Raw genomic sequence first — 16802 nt, forward strand, 5'->3', positions numbered from 1 at the left:
CAATGGAAGAGTGCCCAGAAAAACTCTGAACGTTGAACACTTATGAAAGACAGCCACAAGGTGCCAAGAGGCCATGAGAAGAAGATAGCAGGGACCCATTAGGACAAACAAGTCAGTGCTAAGAGTACTAATTACACTGACAAACATTCTCCCCATCTCTTAGTAAGTATTCACAGTATTGAAGAAGGGCTGCAACTATAAGGAAATTATAAAGTGTAGTCTCTTCTCTATATAAGCTTTGCTTAGAATGTCAATTTGGAAGTAGGCTAGAGATTATTCGATTTATAGCAAATAGACTTTTAAAGAATTAAACTGAATATAATATGGGAAGCTCCTCTTCCCAGTGGTCAAAATAATTTTCCATCTAACTGGGCGTTATCAAATCAGTTAAATCTTCCCAAGTTTTATAAGCAGACTATTGCACTATTCTTTCTCTCTTTTCTGCCTCTATTCTTGTCTTCTTTAAAATTATCACCCAGAGTGACAAATCTACCTAAAATGCATTTCTTGCAATTCTTAGTACTGACAGCTTGCTTCTCAAGCAAGGGAAGTTTATAATCAAAGGGAATTCCAAAGGACACCATCAGTATGTTGGAAGAATGAAAATCTATTGAATAGTTTCTGAAAATTTGGAGAAAAAATCTTTTATGTTGAATGAAATAAAGATTAATAGAGAGTAAAATGAAAATATATTATAACCTCATATATATGGCAGACCATTTTGAACTCTCATTCTAGACTCTCCTGTGAGTATGCATTCATTCTTTTTTTTTTTTTTTTTGCTGTTTACTTTGGGGCAGGTGTTTGGATATCAGAAACACTATGTACTCTAAAGAGAGAACAAAGCCTTTGGAATAACATAAAGAGCCTTACATGTCTGGGTAACTATTTACCTCTTTACCTCATCTCCTTTCACTGTAGCCTCGAATTTCAGTAACACCAAACTGCTGATCACTCCTTCTCTACGTATCACATAGTTTCCTATCTTTGCTCATTCTTGTCCTTCAAGCTTCAATGTCCTTCCCCACTTTCTTTATCTAGGTATTTCTTGCTCACCTATCAAAACCCAACAGAGTTGTCACCTTCTTCAGGACATCTCTGGGCATTTTAATATTTTATTACTTCATATATTATGACTATAAATTATTATCATCTGTACCTGTCTTCCGGGCACTCCTCAAAGACAAGGACTTGGCTAAATGTAGGTTATTTTAAAACATCCAACACAGGGTATAATTCTGAGATTTAGGAATGTCTTACTCTAATATACAGGTAGTGGATCACGTAATTTTGACATGAGTCTTGGATATGAAATGATTATAAAAAAATAAGCACATGATGAATTTCTCTTGTGTTAATTGAGAAATTTTTTGCTGTGAAGTAGTGAGAGAACACAGTAAATTAAATTTGATTTCCTTTTATTTTGAAAAGATATACCCTTGTACAAGCTATAAGACTATCTAGACTTTATAATGCAAGATTTAAACTTGTTATACTGAAGTTTCAGTTATATCAAATAGATTTCTAAAGAATTAAATTTAAAAAATCTGAGAGCCCTCCAGTGGTCAAAATAATACATGCAAATAGTCTCAGTTATTTACTCAATATTTCTCCCTCCAAAGAACTTAAAATATTTTAGTCTTACTTTTAGAAAAATGCATGCTTTGATTACTTTCTTATATCACTATTATATTACATAAATAGTTATTTTAGCACTACAAGGAAGTAGATGTTTATTCAAATCATTCAAATAAGCTACAGAAAATAGCAGCCCGAATCACCCCACTTATCAATGAGAGATTCTGTGAGTAGTCGCTAGAACGAAATCACATAAGGGCAATCCTAAATCTTGTCTAGATATGAGTAATTTAATTCCTTCCACTGCAGTCATTGAGAGAAATGTGGCTGTATATTAAAACCACTCAAGATAAAGAAAGGATCCAAGCAACCCTAGCTGTGTCTGCTATTTCTGTGCTCCCTTTCAGCAGAGTTGGATTTAATGTGTATAATCCTAGACTTGCAAAAGCACAGTGCGTGTGCCTGTGTGTGTGTGTGTGTGTGTGTGTGTGTGTGTGTGTGTCTAAACTGTAATTTTAATGGTTTGCCTGAGAAATGTGTTGGCTTCTCTTTTAGCAAATGCATATCTAACTAAGCCAGGCAGCAGCACTTAACATTTGCTTCATTTCTTTTCATCAGATTACCAGTAATGTTTTGGCAGAAAGCCCTAAGTAATGTCTCTGCCTTGAAAATTATCAAGCTCTAACATTTACCCAAATACTGCAATACTGATTGATGAGAGAATTTTTTTGTTTGTTTGTTTAAATTAAATCTGATATTACCTTATTAGAAAGTAAAGCTTGTTTTAAGAACTCCCGCACACATTTAAATTCATACATATGGTGTTCAATATAGGATTAAGATTCTTCTTTGCAAATATAGAACAGTATACTTAATTATATTCCAAAATCTTTATAGACTATCCTCCCCAAATCCATACTTACTTATTTAAAAAAGTTAGCAACATCAGAGGAGAAATGCTAAGGAAAACTTTTATGCTTGTATAATTTAATTTATTACTGAGTTTTTTCTTTTTAATTGTTTTTAAATGTTTTAGACAGAAAGAAAATGTTCATCAGTTTTCCTTTGTAGAGTAATGTATGCAGAGTTACCAATTTAGTCAATATTCCTAAATTTAAAAAAAGAATCAAGTTCAGTTAGTATCTGTGAATGACCTTCAAGAATTCAGCCTACTGAAAAAAATGTTATGGTAATTCTCAGGAAGCATACTCTCATAGACTACTGCCTAAGACAAAAGTGGGCATCTCAGGAGGTTACACTGTGTCTTTGAGGCCACTGGGGTACCACAGAGGAGACTGAAGCAATAATTTACCCTTGTGCAATGAAAAATATAATGTAACTTGCACATCAGGATCCTCTGCCTCATTAAGTTAAACACTTCCCTCAGGCCATTTTGCAGTGGAGATTATAGTACTGTAAATCTAAGTAACTTAGATTTATGTTCCCGTGTCTGGTAAATGGTTACACTAGGTATTTCTCAGCATTATGAATGTTTAAGGTGCTAGGCAGTTTCCGAATGTAGATATTACTGACTATATCATTTGGCAAAAAAGAGGTAGAGATAGAGTTCTGTTGTGTGGCTATTCAAAGAATTGCCAAGGAACAACCCTGCAGTTCTGTGAAGAGATTGTCAGAGCCTTCTGCAATGAATTTTTAGAGGTGTTGCTGGCATCGTTATGGTTTCTGAATTTTATTATTACCTCAGGGAAAAGCATGAACAATAATCAGAGGAAAAATGTCTGCTAAGAATTTATGCTACCGACACTTTTAATGAAATGATTTCTCTTTCTATGATGCAGAAAGAAGGTATATTTTCTGACTATTTTTTTAAATGTATTGGTTTATGTCTTACTTTTGAAATAGAGGGAGAAAAAATGAAATGCTGATAAATAAAAGGCAGAATAACGTTGCCAGATTGGACAAGGTGATAAAAATACACGTGCATCCACCCCCACCTAAACACCCTGATGCCTATAACTGAATCCAATAGCTAGTGTTTTCTTTGAATTGAGCTGCTAATAGTATAAAAGTTAATGGAACAATTGGTTCATTTTAAGTGGTCACAGCACTTAATTGCATATAATACACATTTAAAAAAATGGACATTTTGTTCTTGTTAGTCTATTACCCTTCTTACACAGAAAAATTCCCATCGATGTTAACTTTAGGAGAGTATCTTTTGAAACCCAACATTTTCTTTTCCTTTTTAAGCTTCAAAAAATTTTAACTTTAGAGTAGGTGAACAAAAATAGTCAATAAACTGATGTTGAAGATGAGTTTTCTCTTCACAAGGTCTTCATAAAAAAGGGTAACTAAGTCTAATGCATTAATTATGAATAATCATATTTTAAAATGAAATAAGTTTTAGTTTCTAATGAAATGGGTAAAATTTCACATTCCTTTTGAATTGTGGTTTTGATGAACACAGCCAGTCTCCTTTATCCATCATTTTATCACAAATTATAAGCCTGAATAAAATTGACCAAATATTATCAAATACCCTATCAGTTTAAAATTTAATTTGTGTTGGTATTTAAATCAATTCCATTTATCAAGAGAATACAAAGTGCCCAGTAGTAAAGATATTTTTAACAGTACTTTAAAATTCTAAGCTTTATGTTCTCAAAATATTACTTGAACTATCATATCACATCATCACATTTTTAATTAATACAATAAACAAGGGGATGATTTAAACCAGAATTTACCAAGTGTGCTAACATGTGTATTAAAAAGTGTGTTAAAATAGGATATATATGTGTGTATGTATATATATAAAATGTTAAGATATGTATTAATATATTATGCTTATATATTAAAATTATATATATTCAAAATAGCTTGAGAGAGACTGGGTTAAAGGAAATCAAACAAATCTCTTGAGTATAAAACTTTAAAAATTCTTTTTTTTTTAAAAATTTTTTAAAAAATTTATTCATTTTAGAGAGGAGAGAGAGAGAGAGAAGGGAGGAGCAGGAAGCTTCAACTCCCATATGTGTCTTGACCAGGCAGGCCCAGGGTTTTGAACCGGCGACATCAGCATTCCAGGTCGACGCTTTATTCACTGTGCCACCACAGGTCAGGCTAAAAATTCTTAATGCTAATAATAGTCACCTAAATCTCCAAGGGAGGAATATAGTAAACAGTGCTTCCCAAATTAATCTGATCCAGGATTCTCATCTTTTTTTATTCTTCCATATAGAATTTCCTAGAATTACTGCTCCCAAGAACATAAATTGGATTTGCTGATTTAAAACACAAAAGACCTCACCTGACCAGACAGTGGTGTAGTGGATAGAGCATCAGCCAGGGACACTGAGGACCCAGGTTTGAAACCCTGAGGTTGCTGGCTTGAGCACGGGCTCACCAGCTTGAGTGTGGGTTGATGGTTTGAGTGTGGGATCATAGACATGATCCCATGGTCGCTAGCTTGAGCCCAAAGGTTGCTGGTTTGAGCAAGGGGTCACTGGCTCGGCTGAAGCCCCTGGTCAAGGCACGTATGAACTCAAAACTATGCATTTCTAACCTACAATGTACCACATACCATTTCTCTGTGCCATTATTTTAAAGCCTCATCCTTTTACTTTGCTTCCTGGGCAAAGTGGAGGCTGGGTATCAGCATTACATTCAGTTATGCTTTATTTCTCTGCTACACATGATCAGTTTCTAGAAATGGGAAAGTATTAATATTTTACATTTGATCTCTACCATCTATAGGAATTGCCCCATCAAAGGCTCTCTTCCCTTCCCCAAACTGTGGGCAGGACTCCCTGAGAGATAAGTGTGTGGACAGGTAAAATGCAAGGATTCCAAAGGACCGGAAAAGCTGTGACAAAAAAGGTCACAAACGCTTAGGACACAGCAAAGATTTAGAGAACCAAAAAGTATAGCACAGATGAAAAGCCAAAGGATGAAAAGAGATAAAGAAGAATGGCTTAAGATTGCAGGATATTTCCCTACATGTTACCAAGTATGGACCTATTTTTTTTTTTTGTATTTTTCTGAAGTTGGAAATGGGGAGGCAGTCAGACAGACTCCCTCATGTGCCTGACCAGGATCCACCCAGCATACCCACCAGGGGGCGATGCTCTGCCCATCTGAGGTGTCGCTCTGTTGTGACCAGAGCCATTCTAGCGCCTGAGGCAGAGGCCACAGAGCCATCCTCAGCGCCTGGGCCAACTTTGCTCTAATGGAGCCTCAGCTGCGGGAGGGGAAGAGAGAGACAGAGAGGAAGGAGTGAGGGGGGGGGGTGGAGAAGCAGATGGGCGCTTCTCCTGTGTGCCCTGGCAGGGAATCGAACCTGGGACTCCTGCACGCCAGGCCAACGCTCTACCACTGAGCCAACTGGCCAGGGCCTATGGACCTGTTATTGTTTACAGGTTAAGTCTAGATCTATACTCTTCAGGGGTTTGGGGCTGCCTATCATCCATTAGTGTGGAATTCATTAGAATTCTTAATAAATATTTCAGCCCTTTCTCTTTCCAGGCATGTGTTAGGATTGCACTCTATACCCAAATGAAGTTAGATGTGGCCACGTGGCAAGCTTTGGCCAAGGAAATGAGAGTATAGGGGAACATGAATTATTTCCAAGGGAAAGCAACAGTGTAGAGAAGGCCCCTCAGCCAACCCACAATACATAATTTGCATGAGCAAAAGAAAATCTTGCTTTTTATAAACTACTGAGATTTAGGGGATGTTTGTCACCTCGGAAATCCACACATAGTATATCTGGAGTACTTCATACATCTGCATCTTAGTTTTATCATACATAAAAGAAAATAGTATGTATCTTATCTACAAATAATGGGAAACACTAGGTGCATCTTAGAAGAGAATTACTACTAATCTGAGGTATTAAAAACAACATCTTTTGATAAGTTTATGTATATCTACAAATGTGTAGTAATGAGCAGTCTAAGACTAGGAAGTTCATATGCATTAGAAGATAAATTTCATGCAAAATTAATCTACATCTTTTAATGAAATTAGTTAAGGCATCTATCATCTTGAACCATAATTAATTCAGTTACTTCATTCTTCCAGCATTCATAAATTTGTATCCTACCACATTACATAGGAATGGGGTTCAGAAAGTTATGTGAGACTAAAAAAGAAATAATAAAAATAAATATGGTTCTCTTTAAAACCACAGGCTTTTCAAAGGTTTCATGATTCAGGGTGTTTGAGTCTTCTTTACACCATATATATATATATATATATATATATATATATATCAAGAATGCAAAGTCTAACTTTATTTATGTCAATAAATGTATTATTTTTATTTTATATTAAGATACAACACAATTTCTTATGTGACAATGATACATGTTCTATTTAACTTTTTTTAAGAATTAGTTTTGATAATTCTTTAAGGTATATTAAAATGAAAGCAGCATTTGCTAAATATGAGGTTTAAAGTAATTAAGTAATCCCAAGACTATTCTAAAACTTGATTTTCTGAGAGGATAACAGTAATTATTAAGGAAAGTCAAGGTGACATTTTAAACAAGTGTGAAAATTAGCACAAAAAATTAAGAATATGAATAAAATAATAATATAATTTTGTTTTAGCGAGAGAAAGAGAGAGAGACAGATAGGTCAGGACAGAGATGAGAAGTATCAACTCATAGTTGTGGCACCTTAGTTGTTCATTGATTGTTTTTTTTCTCATATTGCCTTGACCAGTGGGCTCCAGCAGAGCCAGTGACCCCTTGCTCAAGCCAGTGACCTTGGGCTTTAAGCCAGTGACCATGGGGTCATGTCTATGATCCCACACTCAAGCTGGTGATCCTGCGCTCAAGCTGGGAGCCTACACTCAAGCTGATGACCTTGGAGTTCAAACCTGGGTCCTCAGGGTCTCAGGTCAACACTCTATCCACTGCTACCACCTGGTCAGGCTAATATAAATGAAATTTTAACTTAAATCCATGAATACTTCAGTGTAAGTGTCCTGTGAAAGGGGTTAAGTCAATAATTTCATTGTCTGGCACATTTAAGGAAGTCATAGATAGGAGCTTGATACAGATTTGTTGAGTTAATAAGACAAATTAGCTCAGCTACTTGGAAACTACAATTTAAAATCAGCTAATTTTTAAAAGCTAGTACTAATTTCTTTTAACAATGAGAAAAAATAGGAAAGGCCAACATATTTTCATATTTTGTGATGGGATATTCTGGGTTCTCATCTAAACAATGACTTTGCACATTTGATTATACTCAAAGTTTTTTTTTTAAAATAAATGGTCACCTTTTTCATATTGGGGCTTTTGTCTTTGTGGAAGTATAAGAGCTCTGTATGAGAAAACATTTAAGCTAAGCCAAATTCCTTATTTTTCTAAATCTCAAGATTTGGCATAATAAAGTTATAACATAAATGTGTGAAAAACTTTTTCTTTTATTTTCTGTATTTTTCTGAAGCCGGAAACTGGGAGAGACAGTCAGACAGACTCCCGCATGCGCCCGACCAGGATCCACCCGGCACGCCCACCAGGGGGCGACGCTCTGCCCACCAGGGGGCGATGCTCTGCCCTCCGGGGCATCGCTCTGTTGCGAACAGAGCCACTCTAGCGCCTGGGGCAGAGGCCAAGGAGCCATCCCCAGCGCCCGGGCCATCTTTGCTCCAGTGGAGCCTCGGCTGCGGGAGGGGAAGAGAGAGACAGAGAGGAAGGAGAGGGGGAGGGGTGGAGAAGCAGATGGGCGCTTCTCCTGTGTGCCCTGGCCGGGAATCGAACCCGGGACTCCTGCACGCCAGGCTGACGCTCTACCACTGAGCCAACCGGCCAGGGCCTGTGTGAAAAACTTTTAAATGATCTGAAAACTATAAAATTAGTTAAATATCTATAGAATTCATAAGCTATATTTCATCTGGTTCTCCCAACTATATTTAATTTTTTTTTTAATTTAATTTTTTTTTTTTTGGTATTTTTCTGAAGCTGGAAACGGGGAGGCAGTCTCCCGCATGCGCCCGACCGGGATCCACCCGGCACGCCCACCAGGGGGCGATGCTCTGCCCATCCGGGGCGTCGCGCCGTCACGACCAGAGCCACTCTAGCGCCTGGGGCAGAGGCCAAGGAGCCATCCCCAGCGCCCGGGCCATCTTTTGCTCCAATGGAGCCTTGGCTGCGGGAGGGGAAGAGAGAGACAGAGAGGAAGGAGAGGGGGAGGGGTGGAGAAGCAGATGGGCGCTTCTCCTGTGTGCCCTGGCTGGGAATCGAACCTGGTACTTCCGCACGCCAGGCCAACGCTCTACCACTGAGCCAACCTGCCAGGGCCTATATTTAATTTTTAATAAGCAAATGCGGGGTTTCTTTTAACTTAGGATAGCAAAACAAGATTAACATTGTTTGTCAAAGCCTAAAATTTTTGAGAAAATAATTTCAGCCAACTTTAAAATTAAAGTCATAATATCATATCACATAAGCAATTAACTGCTTTCTTTCAAGCACCATGCTGTGATCTGAAAACAAGCCAATGTTTTCTGATAGCTGAGATTCGGATCGCGTGCAATGAGTTGTTTTAATTTAATTGTGTTGCATTGACTTATTTTCATTTGTGCTATTCAGCATTATGGACTAGATCTGTTGAAACGTCAGTTTTCCAATTCTATGACTTTCTGATTATGAATCTGAAAATATATAGCTATTTTATCACATTTAAACTTCTACCATCTCTCTTGTCATCACAATCAAATTATACAGTCTCATTTGGCAACAATGAAAATAGATAACCCCCTCCTCCACAAAATAGCAATAACCAAATGTATTAACTAACTCTACTTGACATAGAGGACCATTAATGCTCACTAAACTAGGCAAAGAGTCTAAAGTCAAAGAATAATAATGTTTAGAAAGAAAAAGAATAAAGTAAAAAAGGAATCATTAAGTAAAAGTTCCACAAAATAGTCACTTGTTCATTCCCTAAACACATTTTGAATCGTTTCTACATGTCAGTTACTGAGAATACAAAAATGAGTAAGACATAATTGCTGTCATCAGGGGTTCCCAAAATGGTGGGTGGTTTAAATAATCAAAGAAAGTACATTTATTAAATGTGACTTATGAGATCAATAGTGAAGAAGAAATAGGATTTGCCCACAGGAAGATGAACAATGGGCATGCTGGGCAACAAACAAGTAAATAAAAAGTTGCTAGACTGACACAGAGACAGGTGTATGACAGTATAAAGAATATTGCAGAGGCAGCAATTTTGTATCATTAAAGTGTTAGTGATACCCAGTGAAGTAGTGGAGATGATGTTAGAGAAACAGGTCAAGGCTTTGTGGGAAGCCTTTAAGACATACCAAGGAATGGAATTCATTATAAAGGGAATGGTGATCCACTAGAGATTTTAAATAGGGGAGCAATTCATTCAGGGGGTATGAGTTTTAGAAGATAGCTGTGTTGTTTTGGTGTGGGAGATGTGTTATGGGGTAGAGTCTATAGGCACAAGTACAAGTGGGGGAAAATAATAATACCCAAGTGAGATGACTAAGACCTGAAGAGGAGCAATTGCAAAGAGAATGGAAAGGAAGGAATTTATTTAAGAAAAATCTTTCAATGTGGTCAGACTGCAAATAGGCCAAGAGAAAGCAGGAGGAGTCAAGGTCAACAGCTGAGAGTGGAGGCAGTGGAGGCAGTGGTGGTGGATTAGAGAGACTAAAGAGATTACTAAAGAAAGGGGCCAGCTAGGGACAAATAAAAGAACTGTTAAGTATTGTTGACAGCTCAAATAAGGCTGGAAAACATGAATCTTCCAATCAGCATGCATTTGCAAATTTCTCCACAAAGCCTAATAGCCTAACCAGATCACATTGCAACTACAAAAAGAGAAATCAGAAAAACTCCCTGAAATCATGAGTGGTATCAGCAGACTGCCTGATACCTTCTCTAGAATGAGGAGTGATTAAAAAAGAAGAAAAGATGATAAAAACAGTAGAGTGAATTCCCATCTCTGAGAACAATAATGAGATCATTTGGACTGAAACACCCACTGAAATAACTAGATATTTAAAATATTAAAACAGCAAAGAGCAAGTAAGAAGGTGAAGACTTCACACAGGGAAATTGAGAGGAGCAGCATCAGAGATGGAAGCTCATCTTTGAAAGTGTTTGCCCTTAGGCATGTAACTATCAGGAACAAAAGATCTGAGGTACCAGCTGCTCTTTGGGCAGCCTTATGGGTTTCCTGTGACTATCAAAGCCCATGGTCCTCAGGTGAGAGCTTTAATAAACCAACCCAATTTGAACAGCGCATCTTCCTTCAGGGTAGGAGGGAACCCAAAATAAGCTATTCCTCACAGATTTGCAGCCCAACTTCTGCATGGCAGTAATAATTGAGAAACCTTAGGCAGTCACTTTGACTAAAGTGATTCTGGTCTGAGATTGCCCTCAGGTGCCTGGAGGAAGCAAACCAATATCTTCTGTACAGGAAATATCAGCACTACTAGGTCTCAACTTAATTTTTACAAATAAAATTTTAAATGCATTTCCAGTAAATGATCAAGGATATCCAAGTAACCAAGAAAATAAGACACCATAAATAAGAACTAGCAGGAACAATAGTAATAATCCAGTAACACTTGAGATATTAGAATTAGCAGTCATATATTATATCACAAAACAACCATTCTTATTATAGTCCAAGAAATGAAATCCAAGCTTGACAATTTCAGCCCGGAACTAGAAATTCTGAGTGACATAATAGATAGTTGCCGAGAAATTCTCATTTGCCCTTTTTCTTGTCAACAGTATTTGAAAACATAGTTGAACATTCTTACAATTTAAATTTAAATTTTTTATATTTGTTTTGGTTTTCTTTTGACACACTGAAAACAAAAACAAAAACCCATATTGATAAGCTTAATATAATTCTATGTATATTTATAATTCAACCAGAAATATATTAGTTAAGGAAAAGTTTAGTCTACATATAAGTGTTGGTGTGTGTACATGTGTGTGTAGTGAGCACACACGTGAATGGACTCACAAATTTCTGGGAAACGCCTATGATTTCTGTCAGATTCACTCCTGTTGTCAACAATTCAGAATGCAGTTAAGTAATGCAAGGAGAACAGGCGTTCAATGTCACCAGGGAAAATTGTTAAAGGTGCCATCCACTTGTGGAGAAACGGAAATTAACTTCAGCCTGACCTGTGGTGGCGCAGTGGATAAAGCATGGCCTGAAACACTGAGGTTGCCGGTTGGGAAACCCTGGGTTTGCCTGGTCAAGGCACATATGGGAGTTGATGCTTCCTGCTCCTCCCCCCCCCCCCCGCCCCCTCCGCCCTTCTCTCTTTCTTTCCCCTTCCCTTGTCCACCTCCCACCTCTCTAAAATGAATAAATAACATTAAAAAAAATTTTTTTAAAGAAAATTAACTCCAACTTTTGCAACCTAATGGGTTAATTTTAAGTATTAGAGAGGGTTAACTGTGATTTAACTAGATTACTGAAACTGTTTGGAGGTCAGGTATTTATACAGAAATGCAAGTATTCCTGATGGGTTTAGTGCATTGCCTTAAAACACTCTATAGTTAGATTCCTCCTTGAAGACATGTCTTGACTACAAGAAAAAGAGGGCCTTTTGCAGTGATATTCACTAGGGGCTGAGAGGGAGAAGAGGGTTGAAAGGCGAGAGAGAAAGTGGGAGAAGTGAGGAGGGAAGGGCACCTAAACAGAGCGCTGTCAACTTTACATTTTGTCTGGTCTTGCTCGATTATTCCGTCGTTGTAAAATCAAGTGACTCCATCAATATAATGCTTACTTCTCACGTTAGAAGAGTAATGGTATATTATTTATTCTTATCAAAGTTGACTAAAACATCCATATTAAGTCATTCGCTGTTTGTAGCTGGTTTAGCCAACTTAGTTCATTAGAATCCAGTCTATTTGATAGAACAAATACCGGCCAGTTGCATTTAACAACTGTTCAGCCCCACACTCTGTAATAAGAACGTCAGCAGACTTATTTTCCCCATATAAAGTAGAATTTCCAATTCACACCATGTACTTTGTGACTATTATGGACAGTATTTATTCTGAAGGAATGCTAAGCAAGTTTGGAAAAGCTGTCTCAAGAGCAGAGCTGAGAGGTCATTTGACAAAACAAGAAAGCAAACCTATACATGGTCAAAACATGAAGGGAACTAAAGTTTGTCACTCTTTTTTTTTTTAAAGGAAAAAAAGTTTTGAAATCCTAAAAACACAGGATGGCATAGCAAATTAGACAACTCCCCAAATTAGACAACAAATTTCCCTCCTCCACTCCCAAGCTCCGTATAATCAGGATGCCTTCCTTTCTCTTAGAAAACAGCAGCTTTTGGGGAGGAGGAGAATCTGCTTGGAATTAATGAGGCGACATCAAAAAATAACTTCTATTAGTAAATTGTTCTGTTCAATGGAAAATTGCCTATTTTCTCTCATTTGCTTTTTTTAAAAATAGAATCTCTTCTAAAGGCTTTTTATGCACTTGAGTAGACCACCTCTCTTTGCCCCTTTCCCTCTTTCTTCCTTTTCCTCTTTCCTTTCCTCCCTCCCTCCCTCCCTCCCTCCCTCCCTCCCTTCTTTCTTTCATTCTTTCTTTCATTAGGAAGTACCATAGTGCCATGCAAGAGAAATAATTCCATCTCACAATAATAATACAGTTGTATCCAGTGGTGTCATGGACACAGTAACATTCAGTGTGACGACATATAAGTACTGACATTATACTTCAATAAACGCAGGGTGTTTAAGGAGGAGTGAATAGAAGGAAAAGAAAGTAAGGGTAAAGCAAAACTGAAGTTACAGACGTGCAAGGTAAATTTCAAAACTAAGCCTGAGGTATCCTCTGCCACACAAAATGAAAAATGCCAGACGGCTCAAAAAAGGTAAGAAAGTTACAACACTGGACTATCTTCCTTACCACATTTTCGTCCACACAAATAAAAAGAAAGATTCAACATTCACCTTCCCAGAGAAGAGATGCTCCTGGAAACCAATCTTTTCACTTACCCTAGGGTATGCACAGCAGGGGCTCTTAAATCCTTTTAGTTCCTGTATATCCAGAAATATATGAATTCTTAGCACATTCACTTCAAGAACAAACTTTAACCAAATTGTTACTTATAAGAGAGATCATAACAGAACTCTCTGAAATTCTAGGGAGAGATGTGAGTTTCAAATCCGGCTTCTACAGCCTGGTGTATACTGTGTCTATCTTTAACTTGAAAATGATTTGGTTTCACATTCCATTGAAGTCCCACTGGCAGATGACTTTGGTAAACTCACCAATGGCAGGCTTTCCAACATCCTCCCTCCAGCCCCTCCTCCCTCAGACTGAGCTTCTGCTGTTACATCTAATGCTGATTTACTCAGCTGTCTTTCTACCTGTCTCCGCCTGGGTAAAAGGAGATGCTTTCATTGATGGCTATTACGGAAACACTTGGAAACTGAAGATCAGCCGGAGGACTCACTGTGTCCCCCCTCCTCTCCCTGTCTGCCATCCCTTCCCCCTTCTTACTGCCAGAAACCAACTGACTTCCAAACTTGGCTGCCTGAAAAAGAATGTTCTCTGATTGGCATTCCTGGAAGCAGAAAGCAAGGCGGCTCAAGTTTTGTTCCGTTGCTCAGCATGAGAAACTCCTCAGGTATACGTAATACGAACAAGTAAATTGCCTGGATTTTCTTCTTCACTTTGAAGAGAATGGAGCAAATATTTGGGGACACTACAGATCTATTTGTTGTTTCAGAGCATTTCCATTTTAATGCTCACATATAATCTTACCCAAAATGGCTAGGGATGCAGAAATACCAAAAAAGTAAAAATAGTAAATCTTTAGTTAAAAGTTGAACTTTCTTATTAGTAAATGAGTTGGGACCCATCAGAGGAAGAAACACACTGCCTGTTTGACAGTATTCTTGAGGGCAACTCTGGCTTCTCTGTGAGAGAAACCCTTGTTTATAGGCATTGTGAAAAAATGGATTTCAGTTGTCCTACGTTATATATATTGCAGACAGCAAGGGAGAAGGTAAAAAGATTTCTACCACCCTGTAAAAAATTTTTATCTGTGACTTTTGCAAAATCTAGTCAGGACTGGGAAAAACTGTGTGTGTGTGTGAGTTGTGCGTGTGTGGTGTTTTGTATACACACATATCTGAAGAAAGCGAAAATGAATAAAAATGAGAAAAAATACATTTCATCAAATAGGAGCTGATAAGAATTAATAATGAGGAGTCCTTTTAAATCTCTCAATAAATAAACTTGTCTTTAATATTTATTTAATGGTCACTGAGGTCAAAAGAGCTGCTGCTGAATTTACCTCATCATGATCAAAGGAGTGAATTTATTTCAAGCAATTTTATAGACTATAGACAACTTCTTGAGAAGCCTAATTAAAGATTTATGATTTCGGTTACCAAACCAGCCACAACCCCAAGCATTCTGGAGTTTCCAAATTTCAGCCAGCCGTGGTTGCCAACTGTAGACAACTGTCAGCTGGCAGGCTCAGGGTGGTGGCATGGCTGCAGCTGCACAGTGAACTCGTCCCGACATCCCAGAACTATTCAACGGCAAAAGGTTGACTCCAGAAAGAAAGCTTTCTCTTTGTTTGTTTGTGGTGGGTGTCTAATTTTCTGTCCTAGGTGGTCTTTTACCACATCTAGAAACAAGACCATTGTAGGGAGCCCCGAGTGGAAACATGACTAACTGGCATCACATTACTCATTTATTTCAGTGCTATTTTGATGCCTCATATAGACTGGCATCCTACCAGCTTGCTCATTCCTTAACCTGTTACTGGATGTCTTTGAAAATGATTAAATAAAAGAGAAAGAAGGAAGAACCTTTATTTATTCTTATTCCCAAAGTTCATTATCTTTAGGCAATTTCAGGCTGTGTGAAATGCCAAAAGGTAAGGGCATCCAAATGACTCGAGAAATAAATAGAAAGGAAGATGCATTCATCCAGAGAGCACGCGTGCCTGTCCCTGAGTTTCTTCTTCCCTCTTTCAAAACACTTCTCCTCCCGATGGCTAATGGATGATGTCAAAACACATGTGCACTAAGCAGAGTGGACAGAGCTGGCGGCAGGCCACCTAGTTCACATTCAGCCACACTATTCGCTTAGGTTGTATTTTGAGTGAACAGTAACACATAACTGACACTAAGACATGTTTGTTGAAACTGAAGAACTGCTTGTTCAAAAGTGTGTATTTTGGCCCTGGCCGGTTAGCTCAGTGGTAGAGTGTCGGCCTGGCGTGCAGGAGTCCCAGGTTCGATTCCCAGCCAGGGCACACAGGAGAAGCGCCCATCTGCTTCTCCACCCCTCCCCCTCTTCTTCCTGTCTGTCTCTCTCTTCCCCTCCCGCAGCCAAGGCTCCACTGGAGCAAAGTTGGCCCAGGCCCTGAGGATGGCTCTGTGGCCTCTGCCTCAGACACTAGAATGGCTCTGGTTGCAACAGAGTGACGCCCCAGATGGGCAGAGCATCGCCCCCTGGTGGGCATGCCGGGTGGATCCCGGTCAGGCGCATGCGGGAGTCTGTCTGACTGCTTCCCCATTTCCAACTTCAGAAAAATACAAAAAAAAAAAAAAAGTGTGTATTTTAACCTATGGAAAATGGTCATACGTTGGCTCACATTTAGATGAGTATATTTTGCATTTTTCTTAGTGATTTTTTTTTCCAGAAAATGTTATATCTCCTTTCAAGTTAACCAAAAGATTATATGGAAGGTATATTAGCCCATGAGCACTTTCACAAGGCTCTGTCCCAAAAAATCATTGTGCATTTTATGTCTGTGTGATTGACTCTAAATATCAACAGGGTGAATATTATTAAGGTCACTTTGTTGATCCTGCTGGCTTTCAAGAAAAATAGAGAAAAATGGAAATGTTATAGCCTTCTAATATTTCATATTAACTAGTAAAATAGAACCATTTCCTTTACTGAATTGTTACTGGTCATTTCCTTATAGTGCAATATTCATCAATCAAATATCTCCTTAGGTTTCCAACATTATCTCCTGTTATATTTCATCAGTACCAATCATGGAAATTCCAGAACAGTTTGCAACAGCAGTAGTAGCATTAGTCCAAAACCAAGGTTAAATGAGCACAATGTGAACTTTGAAAAAATTTTCTTGCTAACCTTCATCAGGCAATTGATAAGATTTATAATGGCTAGACTCAGTGTTTATCATGAGTAAATGTTATTTTTCTCTTTCATAAGCACTAACATGAGAGTTAGGATGT

The 16802-nt window shown here is 38.1% G+C and overlaps 1 protein-coding gene across 14 annotated transcripts in view; it reads right to left on the reverse strand.

Annotated features, from left to right (window-relative positions):
- DTNA (dystrobrevin alpha) overlaps positions 1–16802 on the reverse strand; it is a 395762-nt gene that overhangs the window by 291579 nt on the left and 87381 nt on the right. For 13 of the 14 annotated variants that reach the window (XM_066246840.1, XM_066246839.1, XM_066246834.1 and 10 more), the window contains exon 1: positions 13569–13763. The exons of the other annotated variant lie outside the window; for it this stretch is intronic. The gene's annotated coding sequence lies outside the window, so the exon portion shown is untranslated. Of the gene's footprint in view, positions 1–13568; positions 13764–16802 lie in introns of those variants that run through there. 14 annotated transcript variants of the gene reach the window in all.

Source organism: Saccopteryx bilineata, chromosome 11, assembly GCF_036850765.1.
Source record: "Saccopteryx bilineata isolate mSacBil1 chromosome 11, mSacBil1_pri_phased_curated, whole genome shotgun sequence".
Taxonomy (NCBI): domain Eukaryota; kingdom Metazoa; phylum Chordata; class Mammalia; order Chiroptera; family Emballonuridae; genus Saccopteryx; species Saccopteryx bilineata.